Raw genomic sequence first — 21,861 nt, 5'->3', positions numbered from 1 at the left:
TTTTTCTAATCTATATCATGCAATTTCTTATGCTTTGGTTAAGATTTACTACTTCGACATTGTAGACTAAGGATACAAAGAAAAGGCATTTCTGTAGCTAACTTCAGTTTCAGGAATACAGTGAAGGAATTGTTGTTCCAAGAAGCCTTGGATCTAGATGTTAACATGAAGGAGAGAAGATAGCAGAAAAGGAAATGAAAGCAGAGACTGGGGGGAAAAAATCAGCCTTATCAGGAAATGTAAAGAATGCATACCTAGGGACCTCTGTTTCATTTCCAATGCAGCTGTACTTGAGAAATTAAAAACTGTGTTCTACAGGTTTTTTTTCTGGAGTAGTTAGGTAAAGAAATACATCTACCCATTTAGCTAATTGTGGTACCATGAAAACATTTTAAAATACAAATATATTTTTTCTTTGTATGCTCATGCTGTATACTTCTTTTATAGTACAATGCCATATAGGAGTGATACAATATTGGTCTGAAATGCCTTTTACTTAGGGATGTCCAACCTTGGCAAATTTTAAGACTTGGGAACTTCAACTCTTATACTTGAATGGCTGGCTGAGGAATTCTGGGAATTGAAGTCCACAGGTCTTAAAGTTGCCAAGGTTGGAGACCCCTGCTTTATTTCAAAGGCTGGGCAAGAGTAAAATAAAACTGAGAAATTTTCTAGACTGGGAGAAAAAAAAATATTCTAATAAGGACGGCGTGATCTTACACACGGAATGGCTTTCCTATACCTCCTGCATAGGTACTATCTTGCGTCCTTCTTCTAGTCATGAATAAATTAATGTTAAGCGGATTACTTTAACAATTGTAACAGACTTAACCATTGTTGATAGGAAAGACAAAAAAGTCTGGATACTGGACATGGCAGTACCTGGAGATAGTAAAAAAAAAGAGAAAGAACTGCAGAAAATTACAAAATACAAAGACCTGCAAATAGAAGTAGAACAACAGTGGCAAAAGAAGGTTAAAAATAGTACCAATAGTAATAGGCACCTTGGGTGCAATCCCAGGACAGCTGGTACACCACTTGAACACCAATCAGGATTGACAAAATCACCATCTTTCAATTGCAGAAGGCAGTTTTGCTTGGAACAACTTACAATATCTTTATTACCATCAAACAATAACATCTGCCTAACCCAAGAATTTGATGAGTAAATAAAAATGCCAGATCATATCTGAACATCTGGCTGGCTGTGCAACCGATGATGATGATGATGATGATAATAATAATAATAATAATAATAATAATAATAATAATAATAATAATAATAATAATAATAAATAGCAACATTCCATGCCAACCTTTTGTAGGGGGATTTTTTTTCTCCTTACCTTGCTGATACTGAATCAATAATTTCATTTCTCTATTACAAATCTTAAGACAATACTGGCAAAAGTATACTGGAATTTTACTTACTCATATTCAATTATTGATGGAGGCTTCTTTAAACATTGTTGGCTCCCTGAAATGGGGAGCTTCAGAACTGTGTTCCATTTCTGGTTGCTTACCCATTCTGTTTGTTCTCCAGCTCCGTGATCCTTTTCGATTTTCTGCAGGTTAGCAAGCGCAGCATTGTCTGCTTTTGAAATGTGTCTTTAGGCATGCTTTTGTTTGACAAGGAATACCAAGACTGGGCTGACAAAGTCTGTTTGAAAATCTTTTTCCAGGTATACGAGATCAGTAAGTCTTGTTCAATGTATTCTGTGATTAGTATTTTTCTTCAGATATTTATATCAACATTTCGGCTTTCTTGAACAATGTTATCTGAACATACCTGTCAGTGAGAAACTTACACAGGGTAAAATAACACTATCATTTATATATTCAAATGCAGAAATATACTTATGGGAAACAGTTGACATCTCTCTCCCTATAACTTGAAAGGAGGGAACCTCTAACAAGCGCTTGGAGTCAGCCACGTTTTTTTTTCCTCTGGGTTGAAACAAATATCAGTGCGATGAATGTGTCACTTAGGCCTTTCATTCCAGCTTTTTGCAAGACCTAAACCTAATATTTATATATTTGAACTCTCTTCCTTGCAATGACAGTTAACATTTATCAGACAAGATATTCAATAAAAAATAAATCTTCCTGGATTTTGGCTTCTGAGAGCTGTTTTCTAGTGAAGTTGTCTTATTTTTCACCTCATGTGTATCTTTTCATATTCGATATGTCTTTCAGTGCTAAAGAAGCAAAATAAGAACATTGGACAATGTAGTTATATTACAGACCAGTTCTTGTAAGGAGCGAAGCCAACCTTGTCCTGGGTAAACAGAGTGACTTTAAAATGCCCATTTTTATCCACAACTTTAGATCATGTTAGAGTTGCCAAAGTTAAATGTTTTCTACAAAACCAGGAGCACTATTTGGTCTTTATAACTTTAATTTGCCAAGTTATCTAATAAAAATAAGCCCATACTCTTCTCTCCAAAGAATGTTTATCTATTTCTTACTCTTGAGTTTTTCTATCCACTCCGACATGGTTTCCCTGTTGATAAATTTACAATTTAAACTCTTCAGGCCAAGAGTAAGTTTAAATTCTCTCTGTCTTTCTGTTTTACAGTAGGGGGGAAAAATCTTGACTCTGTTCACCAGGTAGATTCTTCCACAAATGGAAGAGCCTTTAATCAAAATCAAGGCTTTCAGGAGACCCTTTTCAGGCGACCAAAAGAGATTTTTAGCCACCAATGGACGCATTTGAAAAATTACTCCAGGGAGTTGGGAGTCCTCCAAAACATGACTTTGCAGAAAAGATATTTAGGGAAAGTTGATTCTAAGGAGTTTCATGGAAAATCTAGATTACAGACCAAAACTTTCCCCCAGAAAAAATCCCTCAGGGACTACCTTATTGTAGGAGCTTCCTATGTGTTAATTTTAGAAAGACAAAATACAATCAAGCATGCCCTCCCACATGTGTATTCAGACATTACATATTCTGGCCATTCCCCCACTAGTCAATGATAACACCGAGCTGTAATTAAAGCATAAGATACTATTCAGTTGATACCACAATTGTCGGATAATTATGGAACATGCTATAAGTGAAGAGTGGGAAAGTGACTTCAGAAATAAATCATGTTGTTATATTTTCATAGTCCAGAGAACTGATGGAAAGCACCAGAACTTAGTTTTCCCCAGCATGGATATTTGACCAAGCATTTTTTTTTACAAGACTATTCCCATAGATGTAAGGAGAAATACAAAAATGAGGTCTTAACCCCAGGCTTTTTCAAAAACGAATGAAAATAAGATGGTTGATTTATTATAGTACTAATTGAAGATATTCTGGCTAATTTGGAATAGAGGCATTATAAGCAAATAACAGGCAGTGGAACTTAAAAAGAAAAACAATTCGAAGTGCTTCCAACTTTGGAACACTAAAGAAAATTATTTTGCTTCTGATCTTTTGACATTTGTAACAAAACCAAGCGATTCAGATATATTTACAAGAGCCATTTCATTTTGATGGTGCCGGGCATGCTAATTAAATGAGAAACACTTTCTGTTCATAATTTATTAGAGTTCCAGGATGGGATAAAGATGGCCTCTAAAAATATCAACAATGTAAACTGAGTCTGAAAAAGCTGGGTTAAAATTTAAAAGCTGAAATTCTTGGACTGTTTCACTAACAGAACACAAGAAAGGAATATTTTAGCTGATTCTCGTCCTTCAGGCAAAGTAGTTTAAAACCCCTGGCCTGATTCCAACCCCATTATCAAAGGACCACTCACTTAATCTAAAAAAAGCAGCTCTTCATCAATTTATCATTAACAAGAGCATTACAATATAATGTGGGGAAACGGCTTTCCACCAGGGATTCAGTTAATGGGAAGCTTGAGCCAGATAACAAGCAAGGCTGCAGATATGCCACAGGAGGTGAAGATAATATACATATATTCTGGACAGAGAATACTGCAAACAGCTCATGCCCCTCCTATTGATGACTTTCCTTAGAAGAATAAAAATAGGGTGAGACGGGGGATTAAATGGATTTAAAAGTTTAAACTATGCAATGTATTTTCTGCATCATTTATCCAAGTAAAGTAATCCAAGTAAGGCTATTACCCAATGCATCGTGCCGTCGTCCTGTGAAGCTTGTTTAGCCATGGAGAGAAAAGCAGATTTGCCAGACAGAATGCTCCTCAAGTCAGTACTGACCTTGTCTTGATGCTGGAACATCTCTCCATCCTGACTCAATGCTATCTCCAAGGGCAGAATGGCAAGGAAGAAGGTCCCATCTATGTATGACTATTCTACAGCTTGGGGACATCTGCTTCTAGAAAATAGCAGCTGCCACTGAGTTAAAACTGTATCAAATCTTACTTCGTGCACAGCATCCTATTCAGAGCAGTGCTTAGCTTAGACGATTTTACAAAACCAGCTGTAGACCATTGTTTTGCCTTCCTTTGTGTTTTTGAGATGGGTAAGCAAGCATCATCTTAAAGATCTAATAAAATAGGTGTTCTTACCTCATTCAAAATGGGAAGGCCTTTCCCTCCCCCCCCCACCAAATTCTGGATGTGGCATTGTCACAAAAAACATCATTTCCCTGTAGACATCAGCTTTGGGGGAGGGAGTTCATAAGTAAAAATGTGTTTCTCAGGTATAAAAGAATTGCCATTTCTGATTTAAGTGTGAGATCATTTTCTTCAGCATAGACCACTTTATCTTGTCAGGAAGAGTGGATTTTTTTCATTCTCAGTGGCCATTATTTAGGGGAGGAAAGTTTTATTGGATTTGCCAGGATTATGCCAGACTTAATAAGGAGGCATCTGCTCTAGAGTTTTATCCCTTTGCTGCTAGGTCTTGATCACGCATAATTCACACAATGAAAAGCCAAAATGGTCCTACTGCCATTTGCACTTATGTTCCAAAATGCATTTCATATGTTTCTTTCTGGATATTGTTTTGGACTCCGCAGTTTGATTCCTGTATATATTGCTCAGTAGAGAAGCTGTATCTGCTTTGGAAGCAAGCAGAAATGAATCAGGCCTGGGGCCAATTGTTATGAATGTGGAGGAGAGGGACCAATTACGGCTTACTTGAGACTTACTTTTTGCATTAAAGCTCACAGCTCCTGTGCTCCTCTCTGTGGAGAAGAAGCTGCCACTTTCCTGAGGAGAACTAGTTGCCACCACTTTACTTTTGCTCACAACTGATAGTTCTCCTGTTTCTGATCTCATGAAACATGTTTAACTAGGGCAGTTAACGACCAAGCAAGCTGGATCAGGACAACAATCCAAGCCAAGCTTGATTAATTTGGACCCTGGTTAATTTTTCTGCAGCAGAAAAGCTATGATTAATGTAAAGGATATGAGATGGGCAGCAAACAAATGTAATTAATTAATGAAATGGTACATGTTTTTCATTTGCTTGCTCTTGTTTTACTCAAGTATGTCTGGACTTGGGGCATTGTGCCTTAATGACTTTGTGAATTCAACCTGTTTGGTTGCTTAATGACCTTTCTGTATATTGCATAAACCAAGAAAATAAGTGAATTCACTATTCAGAATTCAGAATTCACTGTTCCCCTTAGTGTTATATCTGTTCAACAATATTTGTAGAAGATGCCTTAAGGCACTAATGGGTATGACACCAAAATGTATCTTCTTTTTCATCATCATCATCATCATGATGTAGTTGTTGAGACAGGACCACGCTGAGAATAGATAGAAAGTAATCTATATCAATTTTATTATTTATGGTAACACCAATTAAGTAGCTTTATATTACGGTACTTACTGTATTCAATAGTCTATTTTTCTCTCCTATGTTCTATCTGGACTCTGGAGATAGTGTTTGGTATCATGCTATATCATTTTAATGTGAAACTATAAACTAACCTCTGCATTATGGGAAGGAAAAAAATTATCCTTACCAGGTAGGAAAACATGAAAATAATTATTTTCATCTTTGGGGGAGTTTGTTTAAGCTTTTTTTTTTTAGAATTTAGCAAAATCCACAAAGGTATTCATAAACAAGATGGAAATTATTTAGAATTTTTTAAAAAAGAAGAAAGTAAAACTAACATCCACCCTTTTACAGCAGAAAGTTTTGAGTGAAATTTTTTAATTTTTTTAATATGAATTTAGCACATTCGCATTTCTTTAAAAATGGGAAAGAAGGAAAAAATGGGAAAATATGAATAAACATGAAGAAAAGCAAAAAAAAACAACTAATGATCAAAATAAAAGTGAAAGAAGAGCCCCAATTCTGATCATATAATTAAAAACTTTAAAATGTTTGCAGTATAAAATCTCATCTCATTGTATTTTCTAGATTTTCTTGAGCAGAATAGCATAACAGAATTGGAAGATACTTTGGAAGTCTCCTAGTCCAATCCCGTTCAACAGAAAAAACTGTACTATTTCAGACAAATGGTTGTCCAATCTCTTCTTAAAAACCTCCAGTAATGGAACACCCACAACTTTTGGAGGTAAGTCATTTAACTGATTAATTGTTCTCGATCAAATCAACACTTGCTATGTTCCCCTGTCATATTAATCCCTGATGTTCTTAATTATAATTTGTAGAATAAGCCATAATCAACTGGGTTCAAAAAGCAGTGTCCAAGCTAGATGAACCACAGGTTTTGTTAGCGCAGGGTCTGAACCAAGCCTTTATTAGGGATTATTTTATTGTTAATAAGGTAGGAACAAAATGAAACAGTGTATAGAAGAAGTTCAGATCCTAACATGTGTTTTTCACTATACATTTTTATTTCTTGTAGTAAAGCTGTTCTGGGTTTTTATTCTCCCAGGACAAATGATGTAAACAACAAAATGATAATGAGCTATGAATTTCTTACAACAAAAGTCTCCTGTGGTTAGAACTATTTGGAAAACACCTCCATTCAATTCCACTAGATTTCTATAGGTCCTGCCATGATTAACCTTGCAGAACCACTTACGCTGAGGCTTTCATACAAGTCTAGCCATATTAAACATTCACTTTGGGGGAATAAGGTGGTCAGGCCCATGCTTTGCCCTGAGGCAAATATTTGTTATCTCAAAAGTCTGAACAAAATCCCATCAGTTGTTTTGGGAAAGTATATTTCTGTAAGTGAACATATTTGTCAATCTTAGGATGGGGAGGGCTAACAGAAAGTATTTTGTTAAAAAAATAAACTTTTCTAAAATACTATTTTATCTCCATGCCTCCATTGGGCAGGAATCTATAACCCTAGCACTAAAAAGTTATGTGAAAAATGTTGATATGAAGTAATCTGAAGAAAATAAAAACTACTATTCAGAGAAGACACTGAATAATCAGCTTTTAAAAAGAGGGAGGGAGGGAGGGAGGAAACAGAACACAAATGTAAAGAGATTTAATTTTCACCAGCAATAATTGTAAAATTACTCATCAACAATATATCACAATCAAAATTGCAAAAATATTTCCTAATGTAGATTCCTTGGCCTCTTGATAAAAAAAGCAGTCCTCAGGTTTTGTTGTTTTTTATATGGGTTTTAATACCCATTGCTTGTTTTTCTGAGTATTTTAACTAAAACAAAATCTGGGAGTCTTGCTTGAAGAACAGGTGGCAGCTATGATTCAGAGGACCTTTTGCATTAATCTGTTTTATGTGGCAGTTATAGCCTTTCCTGAATCAGGAATATTATTCACAGTCACCCATGCCTTGGCCACCTGTCATTTAGGTCACTCCAATATACTAGCAGGGACGCGGTGGCTCAGTGGGTTAGGACGCTGAGTTTGTCGATCAGAAGGTTGGCAGTTTGGCGGGTCGAATCCCAGGTGCCGCGTAGCAGAGTGAGCGCCTGTTACTCGTCCCAGCTTCTGCCAACCTAGCAGTTCGAAAGCACGTAAAAATGCAAGTAGAAAAATAGGGACCACTACGGTGGGAAGGTAACAGCGTTCTGTGCACCTTTGGCGTCTAGTCATGCCGGCTACATGACCACGGAGACGTCCTCGGACAAGCGCTGGCTTTTCGGCTTTGAAACAGAGATGAGCACCGGCCCCTAGAGTCGGAAATGACTAGCACACATGTGCGGGGGAACCTTTACCTTTACCTTTAATAGACTTGCTCTTGAAGACCACCCAAAAACTCCAATTAGACCAAAATGTGGTATGCAGCAATGTAGTTAAAATCATTATCAGTCCTTCTCAGCTGCTGCATTCCCATTGACAGCAGATAGGCCCTGAATCTTTTAGGTTTTCATAAACCTGCTAAGATTGGATTTTCTCTGGAGTTTTTCAACCAGTTGAAGTCCACACATCTTAAAAATTCTTGAGATTGAAAAACACTGTCCTAAGGGGTTGCTTCTGTCTCTCTTGCATAGGGATGGTATGATTGTCCTTTAGGTATGAACTATGAACTATGATTGCCCTTTGGCCCTTGGGTAATTGCATTTGGCGGTTTTCATTTTTTTTTAATTTCAGTATTCTTTGAATTTTTTAGTAATGTTGGAGAAGGATCCCCAAAGGGCTCCAGTCACCCTTCTTCCTTCACAGTTACAAACCAGTCATGAGGACTGTTCTTCTACTCCATTAGCACATGACACACTATACAATTACATTGTCTCCTGAATTTGATTAGGGTCTGCAGAGTCTGGTCAAACCAGCAGGAGACTTTGGATAAGGTTCTGACAAAATAGGATCTTGACTCCAGGAGTACAAAACCTTTTATTGTAGTTGAACAAAGGAATAAAGAGGTGTATCTCATTGGTTACAATGCATTTCCACGTAACACAAAACTAAAGCAAGGAATTAGCTACATCTTTAGCACAGATGCTGTACTTAAACAGAAAAAAAGTTCAAAGAATTTCGCTCCCAGGCAATTTTCTAAATATGTATGGTTTTGCTTTGCTTTGCAATTTTCCAAAGCAAGCCATTCAGAGTTAGAGATGAATGGAACAGCGTATTAGCCTAGTTAAAAAAACAACAACAATCAATGAAAAGTTCATTGCTAAATCAGTTAATCTGAAAATGGCTGAAGTTCCTATTTGACAGAGCCATCTTTCTTGTTTACCAGTGTTCTGCTACAGTGAATTCTATCTTTTTGCTGCTAGAAGTTAAGGAGCTCATTCCAAGTTGGCCTCATTTAAGGACAAGTGACACTTGTGGAGGATCAGAAGTCCGTTTATTGCAGAACAGCCAAATCAGTAAGCAGGGGCGATCCTCACCACTTCTCTTATAGATTTCTAATTCAAAAGTTTAAGCCAACCCTTAACAATGTGAATATAAAGCATTGACCAACTGCATACTCCCCTTCACTCTTTTAGCATGGAGACCTTGCATGCAGTCTCCCTCCTCTCTTATCTGCCAACAGAGGTAGTGCCTACCGTTACCCACAGTGCCTAAGCTGTTAATCTTCCTGGCCAATGCCTGTGAGCTGCTCACCCCTAATGACAAAGCTTAGTCCTCCCTTGCAAAACGGTATCACTGTTGCCTATTACGATCTCCCAGTTCTTACCAGTCTTTATGCTAGTTGAATCATGACTCCAAGCAAATAAAGAAAATGTTCTAACAGCGCTAGGCATTGTGTAAAGAAATATTTTTCCTTCCTTTGCCCTGACCAAAACAACACTCATCCAATGGTGCTTCTGGGACATATCTATGACATGGCACAGCTTTTTCAGTTGGTTTGGTTTTTGGTTTGGTTTGTCCTGTAAAGCCAACTCCCAGTTATCCATTTACCAATATCCTGCTCCTGACATTTAAAGGTGTTGAATGTACTCTATTAAGAAGCTCATGAATATTTGATTTGTATTATGATAAACGTGACAGGCAACAAACAAAGCAACCAGCCTAAAAAGTATTCACACCGTTAAATTCTGCTTACCCTATAACAAGCATGTGCAGGTGTTAACGTGAATAATTTTGTAAATGTCTTTTAAACAGGCAGGTATCAATAGACCATTTGGATAAAATCAGCAGTATCTTAAGGGCTTGATTCTTCACCTGTTTAAGTAAAAAAAAAATGCTGTTTTTTCCTGCATATTTATATAGCCGCCCATCTCACAAATAGCAACTCTGGGCAATGTACAACAGAGCTAAAACAGGATGTAGACATAGATATAGGTAGATATTACTTATTTATTTATTTATTTATTTATTTATTTATTTATTTATTTATTTATTTATTTATTTATTTATGGATTTGTATACCACCCTATTCCCGTAGGACTCAGGGCGGTTTACAGGGCAGTTAAAACCATGAATACAAAAAATTAAAAACAAATATAACAATTAAATTAAATTCAAGCCACAAGAGTAAATCTAAAACCCAGTTAAATTAACAACCCCACAGTCTGGACCAAACAGATCGAAGAGCCAAGTTTTCAGGTCCCGGCGAAATGAGCGAAGGTCGGGGGCAGTCCTAAGTTCTGTGGGTAGTTGGTTCCATAGGGCAGGCGCACCCACAGAGAACGCCCTTCCCCTGGGAATAACCCGCCGGCATTCATTAACCGGCGGTACCCTGAGAAGGCCCTCCCTGTGGGGGCGCACAGGACGATGGGAAGATGATGCCGGCAGCAGGTGTTCCCTTAGATAGTCCGGACCCAAGCCATTTAGGGCTTTATAGGTCATTACCAGCACCTTGAATCTCACCCGGAGGGCAACCGGAAGCCAATGCAGCTCACGGAGAAGAGTGTGTGTGTGTGTGTGTGTGTACATACAAAGACACATATATGGGCACGTGTATTCTTTTTTTTATTTCAAATATCTTCAATGAGCCCTGAAAATATATATCTGTATATTTTTAAGTGAGTGTTGCTGGGCATAGATATTGTATATACACAAGTTCACACACACTCATGCATATGAGTTCATAACCTTTAATTTCCCAAGAACAGTAGGGTACATACAGTATATGAGCATGTGTGTGCATATACACAAACAAACTTGCTCTGTGACGTTCTAGAGATGAAAGGCACAAAATCTCTTCATCTAAGGCAGGCAGGAAGTAGGTTTTGTTTTTTTAACTCTCTCTACATAGCTACTCTTTCCTTTCTTTACTCCCTCTGAAGCAATCTGTAGATAGTCTCTTGCACCAAATTTTTGAATACTGAGAACGAGGAGCAAAGAATAAACTGGTTGTGCCAAGCTGCCAAAGATCCTAAAGCAGGGGGTCTTCAAACCTGGCCCTTTTATGACTTGTAGACTTCAACTCCCAGAATTCCTCAGCCAGCGTGCCTGTCTGAGGAATTCTGGGAGTTGAAGTCCACAAGTCATAAATGAGCCACGTTTGAAGACCCCTGTCCTAAAGAAATTAAAATTCCCTCGCTTCCACTTCACAGAAAAGAGAAATAGAAACAATTCCTGAACCACCATGACGCCCATCATTGTACCCTTTTTTCACATTTTGTGCATTTGCCTGGTCATATAGCATTTCAAAGGAAAAATGTTATTAAATGTGGTGTCCTACATCAGGGGTCCCCAATCCCCGGTCTGTAGACCAGCACTGGGCTGCAGCATGCCAGAAACCAGGCCGCGCAAACAAGCAAAACCTCACCCACAAGATGCAGGCAGTGCATGAAACCACACCCCTCCGTTCCACGGAAAAGCCTCTCTCCACGGAACTGGTCCCTGGTGCCCAAAAGGACCTCTATCCTACATGATAGGACAACCTGACCAAATAGCCTGTGGTTTAGCAAGATCTTCTCTATTTGGGTCAACTTTCTTGACCCAAATTTCCTCCAATGATTTACATTGTTTTTGTTCCACATCTAGACTATCCATATCCATTTCTTAATCCTGGGATTATTTCTTGGAGAGAAGTGCCAACAAATCACTTGTTATCTTTCTTGATACTCTACGTTTTATGCACCATTGATTGCCAGAAGGTATCTATTCCAACAACAATAAAATCTTAAAAAATAAGTTAATCTTACAAATCCATAACTCTGATCCCACATTCCCACTCTAAGCAAGCCTTTGTGGAATTATGAACAGAGGAAAATAGAAATATTAGAGAAGCAAAGCAGACAAATTCTACATATTCTGTACTAAACTATGGAGTAGCAGGATCTTTAAAAATATTTTAAAAGACGATTCATTATCCTTTACTGAGCTTTCCAAGAGGCACGTTGTTCTGTTAGTGAACACAGAACATTGCTTTCTAATATAATTCCACTTACATTGCATAAATACAGTATATTATTTTGTTGTGGAAATGAAACTCCAAAAATGTATGAAGCAAGGCAAGTAGAACTGAAGCTGCAATCTAATAATCTTCTTATCACTGAAGGGATAAGAAAAAGATTTTAAAAATTAGGATTCCTAATGATTGCATATATATTACAGAAAAAACATGCATACATTGATAAAGGAACCCCAAATTCTCATATGGACTCTCAAGGACTAGCCTACCAAATGACCTTTAAAATAGTAGCAACATATACACCACAGGATTAATCTTTTTCATTAGATACCTTTAATTCTGATCTTTTCACTTGCTGCAGCAAATGTTCCCTTCATGGGTTTGAAATGTTTGCCCACATTGCCCACCATAAACAAATAGAGAAATGTCTCTGTAGAAGCAGCAAGGGTTTTGTTAAGTCGTGGGCTCTTGGGTGCAGGAATGACGACACGAGGCTGAGTACAGGATAACTCATAATTTATTCTTGCTGGAACTGTACTGAAACTTGGGCTGCAACCAGACACAATATATAGTCTAGCCCCTAGGCGGCCGCCAATGGGTTTGAACCCACTCTTGCCGCCTGGGGCTAGCCAATTGCAGGACCAGAAACAGCCAGTCTGGGTTGCTGGACAGCTGTTGGCTGCTCCAGCAACGCACGTGGTGTATCACCACAAGCCCAGTACATAACAGGTTTGTTTCTCTATATTTGGAGAATAATATTTCCTGAAACATCTTCTCCACCTTGGGATTCAAACCAAGCCAAAGGCCATCTTAGGGAAACAAAGAAAGTAGGCAGAAATCCCATTTGTCACATTCTCGATAGTGCGGGCACACTTTCTAAGTTTCATAAGAAAATCCATATAATTAGATTAGTCGGGTGTGGGGGTGGAGTTGAATGACAAGGTCAGTCTCTTGCCCTTTCTGTAAATTAGAGAAGATTGCCATAAACTGCATAATATAATGAAACACCAATTTGCATATTAGCTGCTATATTAAAAGGGATCAGTTTTAGCTCGCAAAGCAGAACAAATAAAAACATGCATTTTAATAACTCAAATTACTCTCAGGAAGTGACCCGCAGCCGAAAGCCTGATTATCACTACTTAATTAGAAGCCTTGGCAACCTAAATCCTCCTTTAAATCTTATTCTGTGTACAGTGAAAGCTGGAGCCATGAGTTTTGTCTTAGATTCAATATTTACTCTTTACTAATATGTTTGCAGGAGAGAGGCTTTCTAAGCATTAGAAAGAAATGCGGGGGCGGGGGGGGGAATTAATATTCAAAGAAAGGGCATGCAAAATCTGGGTTGGTTTGCAGGTGCAATGCAAATTAACACACTGGCATTTACAATCCTTTTAATTAATTAATTAAAAATGCAAAGCTGGGTTTTTTTCCATTTCTTTAAATGTTTGACTGTTTTCCTCACCTATGCTCATGTGATTCTCTAGCACCTGAAAAATTAAAACAAAAAAAAGCTCTCATTTGGCATACACTAATAAGTGGATACAGGTACTGAAATGTTGAGGACGCTCAGTTGTGCACTGTGCAAAATTTAACATGAAATCCTTTGTTTGAGAATAGATATGAGGCAAGCAACAATACACATTATGGGGTAATCATGAAGAATTAAACTAGCGTGCCATCGTGAAGCGCCGATGGCCCTTTAAGAAAAAGATTCTAAGAAGAAAGATGTTTCTTTTGTTTAAATGTAAAATCATAACCCTCTCTTCAATGAACGCAATTAAAATACCCTTTTTCTACAGTGTGCTAACATAAAATCAAAAAAGAATCTTTGTATTAATCCTATAAGATAAAGTTTTGCTGCGCCTCACTCTACGGCGTTGTCTGGAGAATCTTCCTCTCCCAACCTGTATTTTAAAAGACAACATAGTTACTGTGGTTTAATTAAAGCATAAATACTACATTGTTACTTCACTAGGCGTTCACTCAGCTGGAACTAACTGTATTTGCTTAATCTACAATTTTAGATGTATTAGCAAAAATAAATGTTGGCGAATATAAGAGCCTGATTACATATCTTGGGTAAATTGGTGATAATGAGTCAAGAGACTTTGTGTTCATTCACATATATTAGAATAAGAATCATTATGAAATTAAAGCTAAGATTAATCCTGCTAATGACACCGTGGAGCATCTGGGAATAAGATAACCCAGATGTCAAATTCGCTGTGATCGTGTGTTGCTATTTGATAGAGTAACCCCTTGAAGTGTTCTTCTAAGGCTGCTAGCTGGTACCCCACAGTCCCAGCACTTGAAATGCAAATGAGTGACAAGATAGACTAATAATGAGAGCAGATTCTAGCAGTAAGGAAAATGAATAAATTAAAAAAAAACTCAACTATTGGTAAGAACAAGCAGCAGGCACCCTGATGTCCTCAATTAGGGTGGATGACATCTGCAGTGTATCTCTCTCTAATAAAGCCCTCGCTCTGTATTCCGAAGCACACGATTCTAACACTGTTAACATTTTAATGTCTGGGGCGTGCACGGTAACATTAATTACAAGATGATTTGGATGACTTCTGAATCTCTTTTATGTCTTCATCTGAGTAAAAATCTGAGTCGCAGCTTTGATATCATAAATAAAATGTAGAAACCTGCCAACCATTAAAGCTTTCCTGAAGTAACTCAGATCTGTCAAGTTACATTAAAACTGCATAGTTAAGTAAAGAGCATTCTCTATGAATTTAAAAGGAGGGGTGTCGGTACATTTTAATGTGAGATTTTTATTTTTTATTTTTAAGATGGCCAGCACTTTCCTCTTCTCAATCTCTTACGGATTTAGATATACATATAGATAGATCTAGATACATACATACTACTGTTGTTTTAATTATCAAAGCATTGAAAATCAATTTACTTTCTGATTACTTTTGCACTTTTATCGATCTTTTTAACTGCAAACAAATTAGGTGTTTTTAAATTTTATTTCTCCATCTTTCTTGCACGTTGCTTTATGGGAAAGAGAAGAGGAGGCTGCAGAATTTATAAGGATTTTTTTGTGTTTTTTGTGAATTCCACTTACGGTACTTCCTGTACCTTTGTGTCATAACATTCATATGATACACACATACCCCAAAACAATGTTCATCATCTCAGGATCCATTTTCTCTAAAGCAGGACAGAAGAGAAGGAAGGAGCTTTCTCTGGCACCTGTATTTGGGATTTGTTTAAATTACACATAAAACAAAAACAGACCCTCACTAGCTTCAATCTTCAGTGGAGTCTCTTTTCAGAGGAAACAACTTCCCTAATGCAACTCTGTCAATTTCAACATTTCCCAGGACAGAATGTGACACACACAGTCCTAATGATATCTGAACTGGTAACTTCTCATCCATGCATTGGTTTGCTGTTGTCTCTAATACTACTGAATGTATTGGAAAACAAGAATATCACGAGTGAAGGCAAATACATGTGTCCCAGGATAATGTTGCAAGATCCAATCTGAGTCGGTCACCAGGACCAGAGATTTAGTCTTCTGAGCTTTCAGACTTGTGCTGGAGCCCATCCTCAGGGAACGTCTCACATTCTTAGAATCTGAGAGCTCGAAGACTAAACCTCTGGTCCCGGTGACCGACCCAGATTGGATCTAACAATAAAAATATCTTCCCATTATAGAAGATGTTGATGTTTTTGTTTTCTTTTCCAATTAAGAGCTATCTAGAATTAAAATAAACTCATAGCTTCCAGGAGAGAGATGGTGAACTGAAGACAGCTGTACAAAAGTAAAGCCAACAACAATGGCGAAGAGCAAAGAAGTGAATAGACTGATTCTTTGGAATCTCTCCAGAGAAGAAGAGACTAGGAGATTGCCTACATGTGCTCCGGACAATTGCTCCACATAAGGAGGCCCCCGGAGAGTGGGTTTCTGCATATTTGAGCATCAGGAGATAAAGGCATCAAGTACCTCAGATGCAACCACCACAGAGACTTTTAAAAGAATGCTAAATTTGCAAACCTCACATTCTCATCACTTTCAGAAATGTCTCATCAATTACTTCTAAACCATTAGAGACATCAGACCGACAACTTTGAAAATGCCAGGTAAGTCTGCCTTCAGTCCTGAATAAAAAATCATTTAAATCATAAACCTGAGTATTTAAGGAATATGAAATAAACAGACAAAAAAGCAAAATAACATTTACATCTTAAAAAATTATAAACAGAGTAAGGGTCCAGATAAAATTGGAATATTGCAACATTTACAATAAGATTTTGGAATTAATTATAAAGTACAGGCAGCTTCTTTGTGGGAAATAGATCCTGTTTGGGTTTTTAAAGGACACAAATAAGAAATTTTAAAATTTCAAAAGCTGAATACTTCTTGTTGTTAGTTGCGAAGTCATGTCCAACCCATCACGACCCCATGGACAACGTTCCTCCAGGCCTTCCTGTCCTCTACCACCTTCTGAAGTCCATTTAAGCTCACATCTACTACTTCAGTGACTACATCCAGCCACCTCATTCTCCGTCATCCCCTTCTTCTATTGCCCTCAATCTTTCCCAGCATTAGGCTCTTCTCCAGTGAGTCCTTCCTTCTCATTAGGTGGCCAAAGTATTTGAGTTTTTACTTCAGGATCTAGCCTTCTAAAGAGTAGTCAGGGTTGATCGCCTCTAGGACTGACCGGTTTGAACACCTTGCAGTCCAGGGGACTCACAGGAATCTCCTCTAACACCATAGTTCAAAGGCCTCAATTCTTTGGCACTCAGCCTTTCTTATAGTCCAACTTTCACAACCATACATTGCAACTGGGAAACCCATGGCCTTGACTATACGAATACTAGAGATTTTAGGTAAATAAGTACAGACTTGTAAGATGTTAGAATTAAAGTAAAATTATGTTTAGCCATTACCCATCAAGTATAAAGGTAAAGGTAAAGGTTCCCCCGCACATGTGTGCTAGTCGTTTCCGACTCTAGGGGCCGGTGCTCATCTCCATTTCATAGCCGAAGAGCCAGCGTTTGTCCGAGGACGTCTCCGTGGTCATGTGGCTGGCATGACTAGACGCCAAAGACGCACGGAACGCTGTTACCTTCCCACCATAGTGGTCCCTATTTTTCTACTTGCATTTTTACGTGCTTTCGAACTGCTAGGTGGGCAGAAGCTGGGACGAGTAACAGGCGCTCACTCTGTTACGCGGCACTCGGGATTCGACCTGCCAAACTGCCGACCTTCTGATCGACAAGCTCAGCGTCCTAACCCACTGAGCCACCGCGTCCCTACCCATCAAGTATAGTGATATGTAAATTTCATTAGAGAATATTTTTACTGTCCTATTTTGTTATGTAATCTGAGGCTATTTAGAACTGAGTACTGAAGAATGCCATAGCCTGATATGATGGAAAATAATAAGAATCTTGTGGGGTGGGGTGGTGACTCATTCACATTACAAAAGTCATGATTTGAAATCTACTTTATACCAAGTCATGTGTAATGCTATCCTGTACCCATTTAGTCCTTTCCTCTAGATTTTCCATTTCTGAATTTCACTCTACCAAACTTCTGTCTACAGTATGGGAAACATTTTCCCTTGCGGGGGGGGGGGGGATTTGCAAGGGGAAAATAATTGAGAAATCAAAAGTGAAAAGAGGGAGAACTGATGATGAGCAGAATTCTTTAGAGGTGTAAAGACTCAAAACCACAAGTAGAAAATTCAAAGTTGGTGGGTTTTTTTACCTTTACAGTTTTGAATGTCTTTTCCTTCTTGAGGTTTCCTCATGCAATCATGAAATAGAAGAGGAGATAATTCCCAGAAGTGGCTCTGGAAATCCAGACTCATTCCTCAAAGGTTTCATATGCCAAGATCCTACCCTTGTTCTTCAATTGATAGGTGCAGGGTTTATGACTGCATAGTGACTTCCTTATTACATTGCACCTCCAATTTATAGAAGAGAGTGGAGCTGTAGGTAGCAATATATAGGTTGGGACTATCATTGGCTCAGTAAATATTAAAGAATCCTATCCTTTATGACTTTATATAAGCATGTAGCACCACAAACTGTAGTGTGTGCATATAGTTGTAATAATGTTATGTGAGAATGACCTTGGAGACAGGAAGAAAATTGACAGCAACAGTCTAGTTAGAGGCAGCTCAATCTGCAATGGGGCAAAAACATAGGAAGTGAGAAATATTTTTAGTCTTGTTAAAGATATTGTTAATATAACTTTACAATAAAGTAGGATTAGTTCATCTGGATGTGCTTCTTGTCAGTCTACCTCACAAGGTTGGCAATGGCCCATACAGCCATTTCTGTGGTGACGGTTGCACATTTTCCAGCCATTCTTAGACTCTGTACAATAAATCTGCTTCTTGTTATTTTTCCCCCAGCCTATTGTCTTCCCGATATATTGAATCTTTATTTTCATACTCCCAGTGGCCTCAGTTTTAGATGTTTTATTTTAATTCTTTATCACTGATACAGGCTGCTGTTCTTCACATACTGTACTACTTTAGGAATAAATACCATGAAAAACAAAATGTAGAAGGCCAGAACATTAAGCAGCAGTTAAAACCAAACTGTGTTTTTTGTTACAGTACCTTTAAAGTCCATGAGATTCAAACAGCTTTTAAAAAAACAGTCTGAATATTCTTTTCACTCCTTTAAACATCCCAACAATTTTTGAAAGTTCTGTTTAAAAGCAAATATGGCTCTCAGGGAGTCTAGATTGAAAAGTCCAAAGCCTCCTCAAAGATGCAATAATAAGAAAACATGATATGGATCCTGGTCAAGAAATATTTGTGTAAGAAAAACAGAACACTTAAAAAGAAATAATAGATGATCTGTACAGAAAAATTCCCCTTTCTAGTTCCGTATGATCACTATTTGGGTGGTTTTGTCTGATGCTGTCAGTAAAAAATAAATAAAATGCTCTGTTTTTTGCAATATATGAAAATATAATATTTTAATGTCTTGTTTAGACTTCCAGATATGTTGGAACACTACTTAGAATTCAACTTTGATAAAATACGTTGTACTTTTTTCCCCTAGTTGAGACACTGTGAAATTGCTCAAGTTGAGGTTTCTGTCTTATATCATGATCTACTTCATCAAGCCCTGAAAATCTAGTTTTCAGAATAATGCTCCTCAACTACACATCCCCATAAAAATGGAAGTTGAGAGAACTGCGGATAATGTGATAATAATAAAAGTTCTTAATTTGCTGAGAAACAGCTTAGAATGACAACACAGGGATATATATTTTTTTTACATATAAATGTATAAATCGCGGTTACAACCGTCTTTTCTTCCCTTGGTGTTTGAATATTATTCTGATTAATATTAATGGGAGTCAGACAAGAATGTAGAAGAGACAACCACCCTAATTAGTGTAATAGTACCAATAATATTCCAAGCATAGAGACCGTTTTGTATACCTTAATTATATAATGTTGGCAACAAGTTACCCTATTCGTAGATCCAACAGATTCACAGCCATCTGAATTCTCCTGTGACTGAATGATGTGTCCTGACTTCAGTGTTTGGGTGACAAAAGCTTTTTGCACCTATGTGTTACCCCTTTGACCCTTATGCCTGAGCCTTTGGGGATTTCATAGCGGCTACAAGCTCAATCATCACCACCACATAAAAAACAGCAAACGCTTTAGCTCTTATTTTGTAAAATTTTTCCTTTCTTTTAGGAGGAGACAATCATCTTTTCAGCCATTTATTTCAACGGATTGCCTTTATTATTATTATTATTATTATTATTATTATTATTATTATTATTATTATTATTTACAGTTGAACTTTTATTATCAATGATCTGAGTGATATTATTTTTAATGATATTATTAGAATGTCTGTGAAGATTCTCAGCCATCTAGGTTATACTTGTCTCAAAAGTTGCCTTTTGAAGAAAAGGAAAAAAAGCACCTTTGGGATATTACTAGAATAATATTCTTAGCCTTAAAGTATCATTACCATCATCATCATCAGTTATGAGACCATTTAAAAGCCTATGATTTTTTTTTACTTTGCTATTTTAAAAAAAAGGAATATATGGTCTTCTGCATAAAAACTGGAATCCATTCTTTCACTGAGAATGTTTTCATATTTAAATAGTTTGTTGTTATCCTATTCCTTTACAGTTCAGGGAACATATGAAATCCAGATCACAATCCCAATATGTGCCTATATTGCTATGTCCTCTTGTGATAGTTTAGTTTTGTTTTATTTGAATGTTTAATTTATGTGTTGACCTTTGGCTGTAGTAATAAAATTGATTGATTGATTGATTGATTGATTGATTGATTGATTGAATGATTGATTGAATGATGTGCCCTCAAGTCATTGTTGACTCTTAGCAACAACATGGATAGATTTACTCCACAATGACCCCTCTTCCAATGGCCCATCCCCATTGCTAGAGTAACTGAATCTATCCACCTTGATGCTGGTTGTTCTCTTCTCTTTCCTTCTCTGTGCATTAATGATTCACCTGTGGAGAGGGTTACTAGTATCAAATTCCTGGGCGTGCAGCTAACAAGTAGGCTGGCTTGGTCACTCAACAGTGAGAAACTGGTGAAGCAGGCACAGCAGCGCCTGCATTTTCTGCGTCGCATGAGAAAAGGACACCTTCCTTCTCCTGTCCTTACCACTTTCTACAGGGGGATGATCGAGAGCATCTTGTCATACAGCATCACAGTCTGGTTTGGAAGCATCACTGCTTCAGACAGGAAGGCGGTGCAGAGAGTGGTGAGGATGGCTGAAAAGATCATTGGCAGTTCCCTCCCTCCCATCCAGGACATAGCACAGAAGCATTGTTTGAACAGGGTCCGTAAAATTATCTGGGACACTACTCATTCTTTTCACAACCTGTTTTCCTTGTTACCTTCTGGGAGGAGGCTTCATGGTATTTGTAGCAGAACATCCAGATTCAGCCATACTTCCATTCCATATAGCATTAACTTTGTGAACTCTCAAGCTTCTTCCTTCCGCTATATATTCAAGATGGACAGTATTTAATATTTATTTGTTATGTATATGTAGGGGTGTGGGTCTATACATATGTTGTATATAGTATGTTTAGGTGTGCATCATGTATGTGTTTCACTTTGAGAGTGGGCAACTAAATTTCATTTTTGATGTCTGCCGTTGTGCCCACAGTAAAAAAACAAACAATAAAGGTTATCTTATCTTATCCTATAATAACTGTGATTGAAGATACTGGTGTATATTTCCCAGTTACAAAAAAAAACATGTTAATACAAACAACGGACTGTGATGAATATCACTTTGGTGAAGGGATCCAAATATGCATGCACATCAACATTCAGAAGAATAGTCATTGTTTGCTGTAGATCTTTCATGATAGATTAGGCAATTGATTCCTACCTCAGACTGTTTACTTTATTACACTAACTTTAATGAAGTCATTCACTTCTCCCAGCAAGAAAAATTATAATTAACTTTTTCTCAGTGAGGATTCTTAACTAAAACTAAACTTACTTGCAGCCTGCATATTAATGTCTTCCTTCCTGTTCTGAACAAAAATACCCCAAAACTACCTTGAGAAAAATTTCCTAGAGGAAAGCCAATTTTTTTCCACCCTGACCATTTATGCCAAGCATGTATGCAGACAAAGATTTTTTTTCCTCACAGGTGTACTTAATTTGCGTACATTATTTTTAAAAATGATATTCAGCAAAAAAGAGAAGGAGAGGGTCAAGGGTCAAAGGATCCCTGGAAAGGCCTATATGAGGAAAGAGTACTACAGTTGC

The sequence above is a fragment of the Vipera berus genome (genome assembly GCF_964194415.1).
Source record: "Vipera berus genome assembly, chromosome: 3".
Classification (NCBI taxonomy): Eukaryota; Metazoa; Chordata; class Lepidosauria; order Squamata; family Viperidae; genus Vipera; species Vipera berus.
Note: the sequence above shows the minus strand (reverse complement) of the source record.